The 12,251-nt window shown below is 42.0% G+C and overlaps 1 protein-coding gene across 4 annotated transcripts in view; it reads right to left on the bottom strand.

Annotated features, from left to right (window-relative positions):
• TRIT1 (tRNA isopentenyltransferase 1) overlaps positions 1–12,251 on the bottom strand; it is a 181,590-nt gene that overhangs the window by 5,423 nt on the left and 163,916 nt on the right. The gene's annotated exons all lie outside the window — the stretch shown is intronic.

Raw genomic sequence — 12,251 nt, 5'->3', positions numbered from 1 at the left:
TGGATGCGTTATATTGACTATTTATTTGTCGTATGGCGCGGTTCAGAACAGAGTGCACGAATGTTTGTTGAACAAATTAAAAACAATGAACTCAACTTGCATTTTACTTTTGATGTCAGTAAAGAGAGCATCTGTTTTTTAGATGTAGAAGTGTACATATCAGAAATGCAGTTACACACTAAGCTACATCGAAAGCCCACAGCAGGCAACACCACCCTTCACTCTTCCAGCTTTCATCCTAGACATACCATAAACAGCATCCCATATGGAGAAATGCTTAGGATTAAACAGATATGTAGCACCGAGAAAGATTTTAGGGAGGCACAATTAGAAAGTAAAAAAATATTTTTGGAGAGAGGGTATACTGAACAAACAATTGATACAGCGATAAATAAAACCAGAACCTTATCGAGAGATGAACTTCTGACCAAACCTCCGCGCAGAAATAGGACACTAGAACATAGAGAAACAACATCAGAAACTAGCAGCCCAAGACTAATCCTGACTTACACCAAACAAAAGGATAGTTTAAGTAAAATCATCAATAGCAATTGGTATATGCTAAGTAGTGATCCTACATTGGGCCCAGTCCTAGCTACTCGACCCACGATAACATACAGAAAAGCACCATCAACAAGTGACTTTTTGGTCAGTAGCAGAAAAGGTTTTATAAAATGTGCAACATGTAAGGCTTGTAAGCAGGGAATCAGCAAAACCACATTCCAGACAGCATTTGACAGTAAACCAACTAAAATAGGCAAAGTGATCACCTGCAAATCTGATTATGCTATCTACATTTTGGAGTGTCTGTGTGGGCTGCAGTATGTGGGGAGCACCAAACTGCAAGTCCACAAGCGGATCCTCCAACATTTGCGAGCGATCTCGAACAAGGACACAAATTATCCTGTAGCTCGCCATTTTAATGAGGTGCACAACAATGATGCATCCCAAATGAAATATTTTGTCATAGACACCATTCCACCTCTGAGAAGAGGCAGTGATAGGGAAGCACTATTACGCAAATTGGAGACAAAATATATTTTGGAAATGGATAGCAAAAGCCCACATGGGCTTAATGCAACGGAAGACTTGTATACATGGCTGGATTAAATAGAGCTTTACAAGTACAACATTAATACTGATATTTTAATCCTTTAGTAGTTTTCAGTACAAACTTACAGCATCCCCTGGCTAAAATTTACATTTTATATGTAATACGAGCTGACTCCGCATTTTTCCCAAACTATGAATCACTTTCCCTATTAATTAATTGGTAAAAAGAATAACATAATGAGATAAGATACAGCACACCAGGGTGAGCACTTAAAATAATTAGCAAGCATAAGTAATCAACAGACCATTTTAAGCATGACATATAGGTCCAAAGGTGACTAATCCAGAGGTATATCTTTTATTCTGGGAGGCAAACAGAGTAATTGGCAAAAAAACCAATATAAGATTTATAGCGGATACATTATACACATACAGGATATTTTTTTCTTTTGCATTAAGCATGAATTATTGTGTGCAAGTATAAAAAGGATTGTATCTGCGATCTGTTAATATGAGGAATTTTAAGTATGTAGCACAATTGATTGATAAACAATGTGCAGTATTGAACATTTATACTCCTGTTCGCCGCATGACATTCTGACCTTTTGTGCGTTTTTATATATATATATAAAAGAACGGTTTTTATATTAATATTTATTAATTTTAAAGACCTATTTATAAAACGCATTGTTTTGCACATGTAGCCCTTTTGCACAGTGACCAATGTTTACATATGTATTAACAAAAATAGCTGCTTAATGTCGTTTCCAATAGGAACGTCTGTTGTTTATGTTCATTTGCACTAGCACTTTAAATTTGGGGAAGTATTGTCAGCGCATCATGTGATCAAGGTCTTGGGGGACCGAAACGTGTCATAGCGGCACAGCGCATCTAATAAAACAAAATTGCACCAAACAAGAGGTGTCCGTTCCTGCTTTCGGATTCGTGTTGCATCAGAATCCATCTGAAAAAAGGTTTTGTGGAATATATATATATATATATATTCACTGAAAAAACCATAGGTTTCAGGGGTGTTATAGTTAGCTGGACTTTTCACTTGTACAAAACCATTGAAATTCCCCCGTTATAGTTAGTTCAGCTAACTATAACTCGCGCGCCCGCAATGCACTGCTGATGACGTCACATATTACATCACTCATGACATGGTCAGTGACATCACTCATGACATCACTGATGACATCTCAAATGACATCACTGATGACATCACTGATGACATCATCCTTGTGATAGAGTGGCAGACCTCCTCTCACCCTAATATAACCTTTGCTACACACATTCAAAAATAGAGACTAAAATTTTCAAAACAATGGACATACCAATACCAGTTACAACAACCTCTTCAGTAATTCTAAGATCCACATACACATCCACTCATTCACCAACAGTCCAATACAGTCACTCATACATGTACTCACTCATCATATGTACTCATACACCTATACATCCTGTTACACAATGCCACTCATCCATAGAGTTACTCACACACATAGTCACTCGTGCTAATAAAGAATCAAACATACATTTACTTGCATATACAGTTATACACACACCACCACACTTACTTCTACAGAAACTTACACATACTTAGTCTTTTAAACAATCACTTATAGAAACACATACTTATTCATACAGGAACTCTTTCAATCTCTCACTCTCACATATACTCACATATATACACCAATAGTCACATATACTAGTTTAAAACATATGTAGTTACTCATAAAGACACTATTGAGACAGTCATTCACTCACTAACACACCCATACACACACTCATCCACCCATACAGTCCTGCACACATACTGTGTTCAACACATACAGTGAGTCACTCATTCATGCACCTATGCACTACGTAATACCCCCCACCGAACCATGCAGACACTCAGACTGATACTCAAAAAACCAACTAATAACCTATGTAGACACCCATGTAGCTACTCACCAACCCATGCAGCCACTTATACACAAAGTGAGAGACTGATACAGATATTTACATATTTAAACATTACTCACTAAGCCATGTATTCACTATGATACACTTAATCAGTCAGTTACACAATCAATTTTTCAAAAACAAATCATCTATTTAGACACTTATATACCCATTTATTCTTCCATCGACCTTGAGATATACATATATAAAACATATTTAATTTTCAGAATAACACACATTCACTGGATGATGTCATCAGTGATGTCATCAGTGATGTCATTTGAGATGTCATCAGTGATGTCATGAGTGATGTCACTGACCATGTCATGAGTGATGTAATATGTGACGTCATCAGCAGTGCATTGCGGGCGAGCGAGTTATAGTTAGCTGAACTAACTATAACGGGGGAATTTCAATGGTTTTGTACAAGTGAAAAGTCCAGCTAACTATAACACCCCTGAAACCTATGGTTTTTTCAGTGAATTTCTGAGGTTTTTTAAATGCTAATTCCTAACTATAACGTGCCTGAAACCTATGGTTTTTTCTGTTAATTTCAAAGGTTTTTTAAATGCTAATTTCTAACTATGCCTACAGAGATAGGACATGTGAAGAAAGAAGAAAAAATGCACAGAAAGAAACAAAGGAAGTGCAGAAAGAAGCAACAGAAGTCCTCAAATACGAAGATAAGTGCAGGAAGAAGGATAACGTGCAGAAAGAACAAAAAGAAGAGCAGAAAGAAGCCTTGTTGCAAAATCATCCTGTACCCTCAACTTTTTCAGACGGATACTGGTGGTAACTGAGTCTGACTAACCAGTCCTAGAGCCAGTGCTATGTTAAAAGACACTTAGAATACAGTGAAAACACCTACATACACTAGGGAACATTATGCGTTGGGGTCCCCCTGTGATTAGCCTTACCTCCTCTATAAGCCCCTAGTATATAATAGGGCATGGGGATTAAAACTACCTCTTAAAACAGGCCACAGGGCGTTTTTGCACACGTTAACTCAGGCCCCGTCCCCTCCTTTCACCATTGTGTAAACACGCCCTGTGTCCGTTTTTAGTTGGGAGATTAAGTTCATTTGAGTCCTGAGGGTCCCTAGGGTCCAACTAGCCCACTAGGTACCTCCAGTAAGTGCCACAGAGCTGCGTTGCAGAGAGGTGTAAAAAGTGGCACGGCCTGGACAACCTCTCTGCAATGCAGCTCAGTGGCGCTTACTGGAAGCACTTGGTGGGCTAGTTAGCCCCCAGGGGCCCTCAGTATTGAAGGGAAATTATATCCCCAATTTAAAACGTGCCATGGTGCGTGTTTGCACACGTCACCTCAGGCCCCGTCCCCTCCCTTCACCACTGTGTAAACGCGCCCTGTGGCTGTTCTAAGTTGAGAGATTAAGTCCCCTTGAATCCTAACGGTCCCTAGGGTCACACTAGACCACTAGGTACCTCCAGTAAGCGCCACAGAGCTGCGTTGCAGAGAGGTGTAAAAAGGGGCTTGGCCTCAGAACACCTGTCTGCAGCGCAGCTCCCTGGCGCATACTGGAGATGCCTGTTGGGGGCGCGTTTGCAGAGTGCTGCATGGAGGGGGCATGGCCTCCGGGACGATGCCAGTCTTTTATTTATTTTATTTTTTTAAGAAGGGGGGCTGTGTGGTTCCCCTTCTTATTCTAATTTATTGGCCCTGATGACCCCATCCCCCAGGGCCTGTCTCCTAATTATATTTTTTTGACCCCAATCCCCAGGGCCGGCCACTGTTTTTTATTATTTTTAAAAAATATATATTTATAGACACACCTAGGACATGCTGGACAAACCGTACGTACCTATCACCATGACGATTTGCGTGATATTCATTAAAAGGCGACTATGCATGCAATTAATCCACGTGGAATGTATTTACACCACTAGTGAAGCTCTGACATGTCTGATGCTCTACCGTGCCTAATCCCGGTAGACACCCTTGTCGTTTATTTATACAAACATGGGTAGCTATTGACGGGCACATTTAATACACATGCACACCAAGCCATTCAAAGGGGATTCGACAAAAATTCGACCAAAACTATGCAAGAAACCCCCCTCACAGTTAATAAAACACACATCCACTGCCGGATGTGTAATACTTTTTATTTTACTCTCTGGAAAGGGGACGAACATCACTTGCGAGTCACAGCGCGCTCCTGACAGAGCCCAATGCTGTGTTACACCCACCATTGCCTGCCGAGTGCCACACACCTCTGTATTGTATTCCACTAGCTAGTGCATATGCTATGACACTCTCTAGCCCATGTGCACTGTAACACCACCCCGTGAAAATGTCATGCCACACTAGTCTTCGCACGGGTTATATTGCCCCATCTAACGTGCCTTCCTCGATGCCTATGTTATAACGCACAGTGCTATGCCATACATATTACAATTTGGGATCCATATCTTTGTCACAGTGCATATGCAACGTTACACTCCCCAGCACATATTTTATATTACAACTTTAGAGACTAGTTAGGTTACACAACACTGCCCTGTGCATATTACACTCCAAGGCGCATATCGCATAGCACGCGCTAGTGCCTGTGCTATCTCGCGCTCTCCAATGAATCTGTCATTGCGCACAATGTATTGCATATTATATTTCACGCCTGGTTCATCTTATATCACACTTTTTGGTGCATAGTTTATACCATACACTATATCTAGTTTTCATTTTCAATCGTGCTCTCAGGACTATGTTCTATATAACACTGTGTTCACCTACCCTTTTCACGGGCATTACATTTTGCGATAGGGGGTGGAGGGTCAGGGGGTGTTTTTGCCAAGTGAGCCCGGAGTCACAGTCACTAACGTCTTCTTCCTGAATAAAAGTGAAATTATGCTGCATACTTGTTCATATTTTAAGTAGTTTGCACAGACAAAATGTTTTAAAAACAATAAAGTTTCTAATACCCGCCTTCTCTGAACAGTTAGCTTGCTGCCCCATCCCCCTCCTCCCTATCCTCTGTTGTGTGAATCCATGGACTAGCCTCCTCCCTCCTGCCATGCATGGTCTGATGTGCTGCCACTGCCCTCAATTTAGTATGATGTACCAGTCCACTCCTCCTGCCCTCCATTGCCCAATTCTATGCCCCATCATTGACCTCCTGCTTAAACTCTGTGCTTAGCTTGCTGCCCCTATTCTCCTTCCCCCTGCCCTCCGATGTCTTTGTGCATGCCCCTGCTCCATCCTTTTTGCCCACCATGTTCCATGGACCTGCCACTCCTATCTACTCTGAGTGTTCTGTTGAGCTGCCACTCCCCTCCCACCTGCCTAGCATTGTCAGATGACTGTAACCTGTCCCTGCCACCTCCACCCTGCCTGTCCACATGCCATGCCTCTATCCTCTTCCTCCTGTCCTACATGGTCCATTGTACTGCCACACCCTTCTGCCCTCCCTGGTCTGTTGTGCTGCAACTGCTCCTCCTGCCTGCCCCGTGTGGTCTGTTGTGAGGCCCCTTCCCCTGAACTTTCTTGTCTGTGCACAGGTCCTGACCCTCCCTTCTATCCTCCATCGTCCTTTGTGCATGCCCCTGCACCCTCCTTCTTGCCCATCATAGCCATTGTGCTGCCACTAACCCTCCCACTTGCCATGCATGGTCTTCTGTGCTGCCATGGCCCCTCCCACCTTCCCTGTGTGGTCAGTTAGCTGCCCCTGACCCCCTCCCACCTTCCCTCCATGGTCTGTGTGTATGCCATCACAGTCTCACTGTTGCTCTTCATGTTGTGTCTTGCTTCTAGTGCCCATCCTGCCTGACCTCCATGGCTATCTTGCTGCTCCTGCCCTGCCCCCTTGCCCCCAGCCCTATGTTTACATGTGCAGACCCCTACTCCCTCCCTCCTGGCTTGTCTGTTCCATTGTAATGCCCCTGATCCGTCCCCCCTGCCCTTTATGGTCTGTTATGCTGCAGCTTTCTCTCCTCTCTGTCCATTATGGTCAGCTAGCTACCATTGCCTCTTGCCCCTCTGTTCTCTGTTGTCCATGTGCATGGTCCTGTCCCCTCCCTCTTGCTTTCTATGGATTGTTGTGCTGCACTCCCGTCCTGCATGCCCTGTGTGGTGTATTGTGCTGCTGCAAACCCTGATGCCTGCCCTGCAGGGTCAGTTTGGTGCACCTCTCCATGTCTCTCCTGTCCTCTGTTATCCAAGTCCATGTCCCTATCCAATTTCCTTTCATGATCCAATGTACCATACTTGCGAACATTTTGAACTTGGTAAGAGGGAGATTTTGAAAAAAAAACTGGGGTATTGATTTTCCCCTTTGAGTTACATTGAAAAAGAGGATATTGTAGACAGGAGACAGATCAAATAAAGCCCATTTGAGCTTAAAAACATTGGACGTTTCCTGGCTGTATCGGGTCTGTTGGCATGTATGGTTGTACTACCATTGCCTCTTCCTTCTGCCCACAATGGTCTATTACATTGCCACAGCCTTGAAGGAGGGTAGATTTTGTATCACAGGGGGCCCCTGGCCCGTTCTGTCCACACCTGAAGTATGAGACCCTTGTCCTTGCCCTGCCAGCCGCATTTGTAGGCCGTATTAAATTGACCAGCGGGTCCTGTGTTGCTATATAATTATCCTGAGACATCCTTACCACTCAGCCAGCATAAAACCCCTGTGTAGGCCCTTCTGTTCAATATGTAGGCCTCTTTGTTAAATTGACCATAGCTCTGCAATTTTAGTGTATAGCAGTCTGAAGGCAGGTCTGCGAGGCCTTCTGCTCCAAACTAGTAGCCCCCACCCTACCCGAGTGCTCCGTGCTCGGTATCAAAGTTCAACATCCCCCTGAAGCTGTCGACATACAGTAGGCTGCATCCTGGACTGGTACTTGCTTCCTGGGCAGGTTTCCCGCTTTTAAGGAAGTGGCAACCGCAGAGCGTCAAGTTAGGAGAACTGAGGAGATTTTATACATGAATATATTGAATTCCTGTAGAATACCCATTATTTTCTGCTTGCTCTATGGAACTTACGATAAGCGATTGGCCTGAGAGACAGACCTTTTCACCCAGTCCATTGTCAGCATTAAGTGGGTAAATGACGAAATGTCTGGTAAAATCTGCAGACGAAGCTTTTGGGTAGCATACGTAGGTAGATGTAGCGTGCAAAGGAGCCCACAAAATGATATAAAAAGGGAGCACCCACAGATATCGACAGACAACCTCGCCGTCTGTATGTAGGTTAACAGGCTGTGCAGGTTTTCCCCAAGAACTGGGAGCTCTTGTCTTCCTTTGCTTAAAATGTCTTGCTCTGCTTTGCTTGAAGTATCTTATTCTATTTTACCTATATGAAATGTCATGTTATTTTTTAACCATTGTTCTCTTTACTTTTGCATTTAAAAGATGTTGTATTGTAATTGCAGGAATGCTTGCTCTAAGAGTAAATGTGAGTGTCCCTAGGTAACATTTTCCTTGGTCTAACTTGTTTCTCATGATGCATTTATAGATGTGTTTTCTCTCTCTCTCTGTCAGTCCATTAATTGAGATACAGAGAATATCATGACAGCTGTATGATTATCTGGATTCTGTATTTTGTACTTTATGTCTCTATTCTGCGGTTTCTTTGAAGTTGCATCTTCTCATTAAACTGCCATTGTATTCTGCCTCCAATTCCATGTCTCATATGTCTGTTTTCTTCATTTTTGGAGCAAGCGTTCCTAGGCACCCCGGCTAAAATTAAGGTGCCCCTTTTGTCCCTGACTCACTCTCCTGCTCAGTTCTGTGGTGGCTCCCGGGGCTCTGGGGACCGCCCCTAGCTTCCTTGACCCGTAATAGATCTTCCCTCCAACAGCCTCTCTTGCAAGTCCTGTATTGTTGGTTTGTTGCCCCTGCCCCCCTTTCCACTGCCCTCCATAGTCTGTTGTGCTTCCACGGCCCTTCCTGCCTGCTCAGTGTGGTTAAATTGTTGCCTTTGCACCCTCCTACCTGCCTTCAATTTTCAGAGTCCGTGCCCCTGGCCTCTGCCTCTCAACAGTATCCTAATGAACAACTAGATTGCTAACATTCTATATTTATTACAAAAGTGTGGAACGCCTGACATCATCTTAATGTAATCAAAACTGTAATACCTAGAGCATTCCTTTAGAAATTGCATATATGAGAGGGTCTTATTGGCTTCAAAATTATGGTTAGTGCTCTAAAAGACTAAAATAAGGACATATTTTCTGAGTTTTCAAATAGTGACAAAGCACTTTTAATTTATTTGTTATCTTTATGTTTTTTTATCTAGTTGACAACTTGATTAAATGTTGCACTTAGGGGAGAGGATGTGGTGTTACTTCCAGAACTGCAGACTTTGCAACTGGGGAACCAGGTTGAAGTTTCTGCTTCAGCTCGACATTCTGTGATTCTGGTCAAATCACTTAGTCTCCCCATGTCTACAACCAAAATGAATTTGTTCTTGTGTGATGTAACCAATGCTCATGTAAAGCACTCCAATACCTGACAAGTCTGCACTATATAACACTGCAAAAACACAAAATAATAAGTGTTTTGCACACTTCTGTCATTGGGCTATATTTGGGCTATATCTGGGTGATTTTGGGCTCTTTTGTCTCCGGTGGCCATCTTGGGAGATTTATTTGTTATGAAGTTTCCTAATTTCCTCATGTACTGCAGTCTCCTCAGTCGGAAATGCTTTCAGTTTTTTACTTTGATTCCATCATGAAGGTATTCAGATATGTCACACATTTGCCATAAATTCTGAATGTTAGCACTCTAGTTGCTCATTAGATCACTGTAGTAAAACTACTGTTCACCATGGAAGTCTGCTCCTGGTATTAAAAGTGCATGTTTCAGTCTGCATGTCAGAATTTTTTAATGAAATAGAAGAGGATTTGAGAAGTCACTCAAAATGTGCCCTCATTTTCTTTCTTCAGCATTAATCATAATTTCTATGGCAAAATGAACCCCCTCATTGTGTTCCTTTTTAAATTAAATGTTTTAAGTGTTACCAGTTTATTCCAATCAAGATGGCTTCAGGTGTGCCATACTTTTGTCATAATGAAGACAGTAAGTGCTCTAGTTGTTTTTAAGAACATTCTTGGACATTCTGTCATTGGGCTATACTTGGGCTACATCTGGGTGATATTTGGGCTACATTTGGGCTCTTTTGTCTCTGGTGGCCATCTTGGGAGACTTGTTTGTTATGAAGTTTCCTAATTTCCTCATTTACTGCAGTCTCCTCAGTAGGAAATACTTTCTGTTTTTTACTTTGATTCCATCAAGAAGGCATTCAAATGTGTCACACATTTGCCATAAAATCAGAATGTTAGCACTCTTTTTGCTCATTAGATCACTGTAGTAAAGCTACTGCTCACCAGGGAAAACTGCTGCTGGTATTGAAAGTGCATGTTTCAGTCTGCATGTCAGAATTTTTTAATGAAATAGAAGAGGATTTGAGAAGTCACTCAAAATGTGCCCTAATTTTTCTTTCTGCAGCACTAATCATACTTTTTATGGAAAAATGAACCCCCTCATTTTGTTCCTTTTTAAATTAAATGTTTTAAGAGTTACCACTTTAATCCAAGCAAGATGGCTTCAGGTGTGCCATACATTTATCATAAGTAGGACGGTTAGCGCTCTAGTAGTTCTTTGGAACACTCTGGAAAGCTGCAGTAGAACACAAAGGAATCAACTGACAGTCTCTGCCCTTGTTGGATGTACATGTTTTACTGAGAATGTCAGACTTCATTCTCACATGACTGAGAAAGATAATGTGAATTTACAGAAAATAAGCTCTCAGTTTAGCTTATAGATCACCTTCCAAACCTCTGTGGTAAAAGCATGAGAAAATATTTTTCTCTCAATCATGATATCCCAGCAGAAGGCTTTTTCACATGGTGAAATCACCTTAGAACATACCACAATTCCTAAAATGAGTATGGTACCATCAACAAATGATTTAGAATGTAACTAAAGTCTTAAAACCTTCTATTAACTGCAATGTTTTTTAATGAGGTGCTATCATGTATATTGGTCCCAAGATGGCTGCCAACACTTCTTGGATGAAGTGCTGACAGCCAATCAGATCTCAGGATGAGGTGTGGTTAGGCTCCGCCCACATATATATATTGATTTAAATGCTATTTTCTCAGGAACTACTGAACAGATTTACACCAGACCTACAAAAGGCACTTCCTTGACCTGAGGACTACCTCTCTGCCAAATTTCAAGTAACTCTGTTCAGCCATTCGGGCTGTAGCTGTGTCTAAAGGTCCTATGGAAAAATGCATGGGAAAAACGCGTTTTGGGACCCCCCTTTTTTCTCAGCCCCCGAGACTTTCAGGGTAGGAGCGGAGCGTAGCGCCCCACCTATTTTGAAAATTTCGCGAGGATTCATCGACCGGCGCCAAAGTTATTCCAAATAGAATGTTGCGGATTTCCTATGGAAACGTGGTCCTAACTATAACTATCTACTGGCGCGACCGCCAGTAGATAATATATATATATATATATATATATATATATATATATATATATAGTTTTAATTAAATCAAGCGAACAGCTAGTAAGCGAGCCTAACCAGGAACAACAACAGACACCTTTTCTAACCACTCTACAAAGCATATACCACTTTAAATAAAAAAGCTTTTACATTCTGGACAAAATCAGCAAGTATGGATTGAACACAGTTAAAAGTCAGATAGATAAGTATGCTTTAACGTGGATCGGAACAGCCTACAAGCCTGTTTTGCAGTATTCCTACAAGTGTCGACAAATTAACTGGAGGAAGTAAGGACAAGAGTTTGAATTAACATTTAGTGATGCCACTGTAACAGCAAAATTATGTAGGGATACTAATTAACCAATGACTTGTTGCAACCTGTCCTAAATATCTGGCATGATTCTGTGGCACGTCCCAATGAACAAGTAAGGTGTACATGATGCTATAGGTGGTAGAGGTGTGCCACAGGGGCAGCAGACAGGGACTCCATCCTCTTTTAGTTGCAATGATAGTGAGGAGTTCATGCGTTGTCTCAATCACAGAGAATCCATTAACCTAGTGAGCATCCTTGGAGTAGGAGCACAGGTGAAAGACCTACACTCAAATTTAGAAGTATGAGTGCTGACGAGCATGAAGAATCAGGAAGTCTAATAAAATGTGGATGGATTCAGAGGCAACAAACTGGAAACGGCCGCTAGCGGCTCAGATGGAAAATCTAGTACCTCTGCTCTTACTGTTTCGGCAAACCAAAATCCATGCTGCAGTTTAAGTGTAC

Source organism: Triturus cristatus, chromosome 3_2 (genome assembly GCF_964204655.1).
Source record: "Triturus cristatus chromosome 3_2, aTriCri1.1, whole genome shotgun sequence".
Lineage (NCBI taxonomy): Eukaryota > Metazoa > Chordata > Amphibia > Caudata > Salamandridae > Triturus > Triturus cristatus.
The sequence above is the reverse complement of the archived record's forward strand: the minus strand, read 5'-3'. Positions and strand labels throughout refer to the sequence as shown.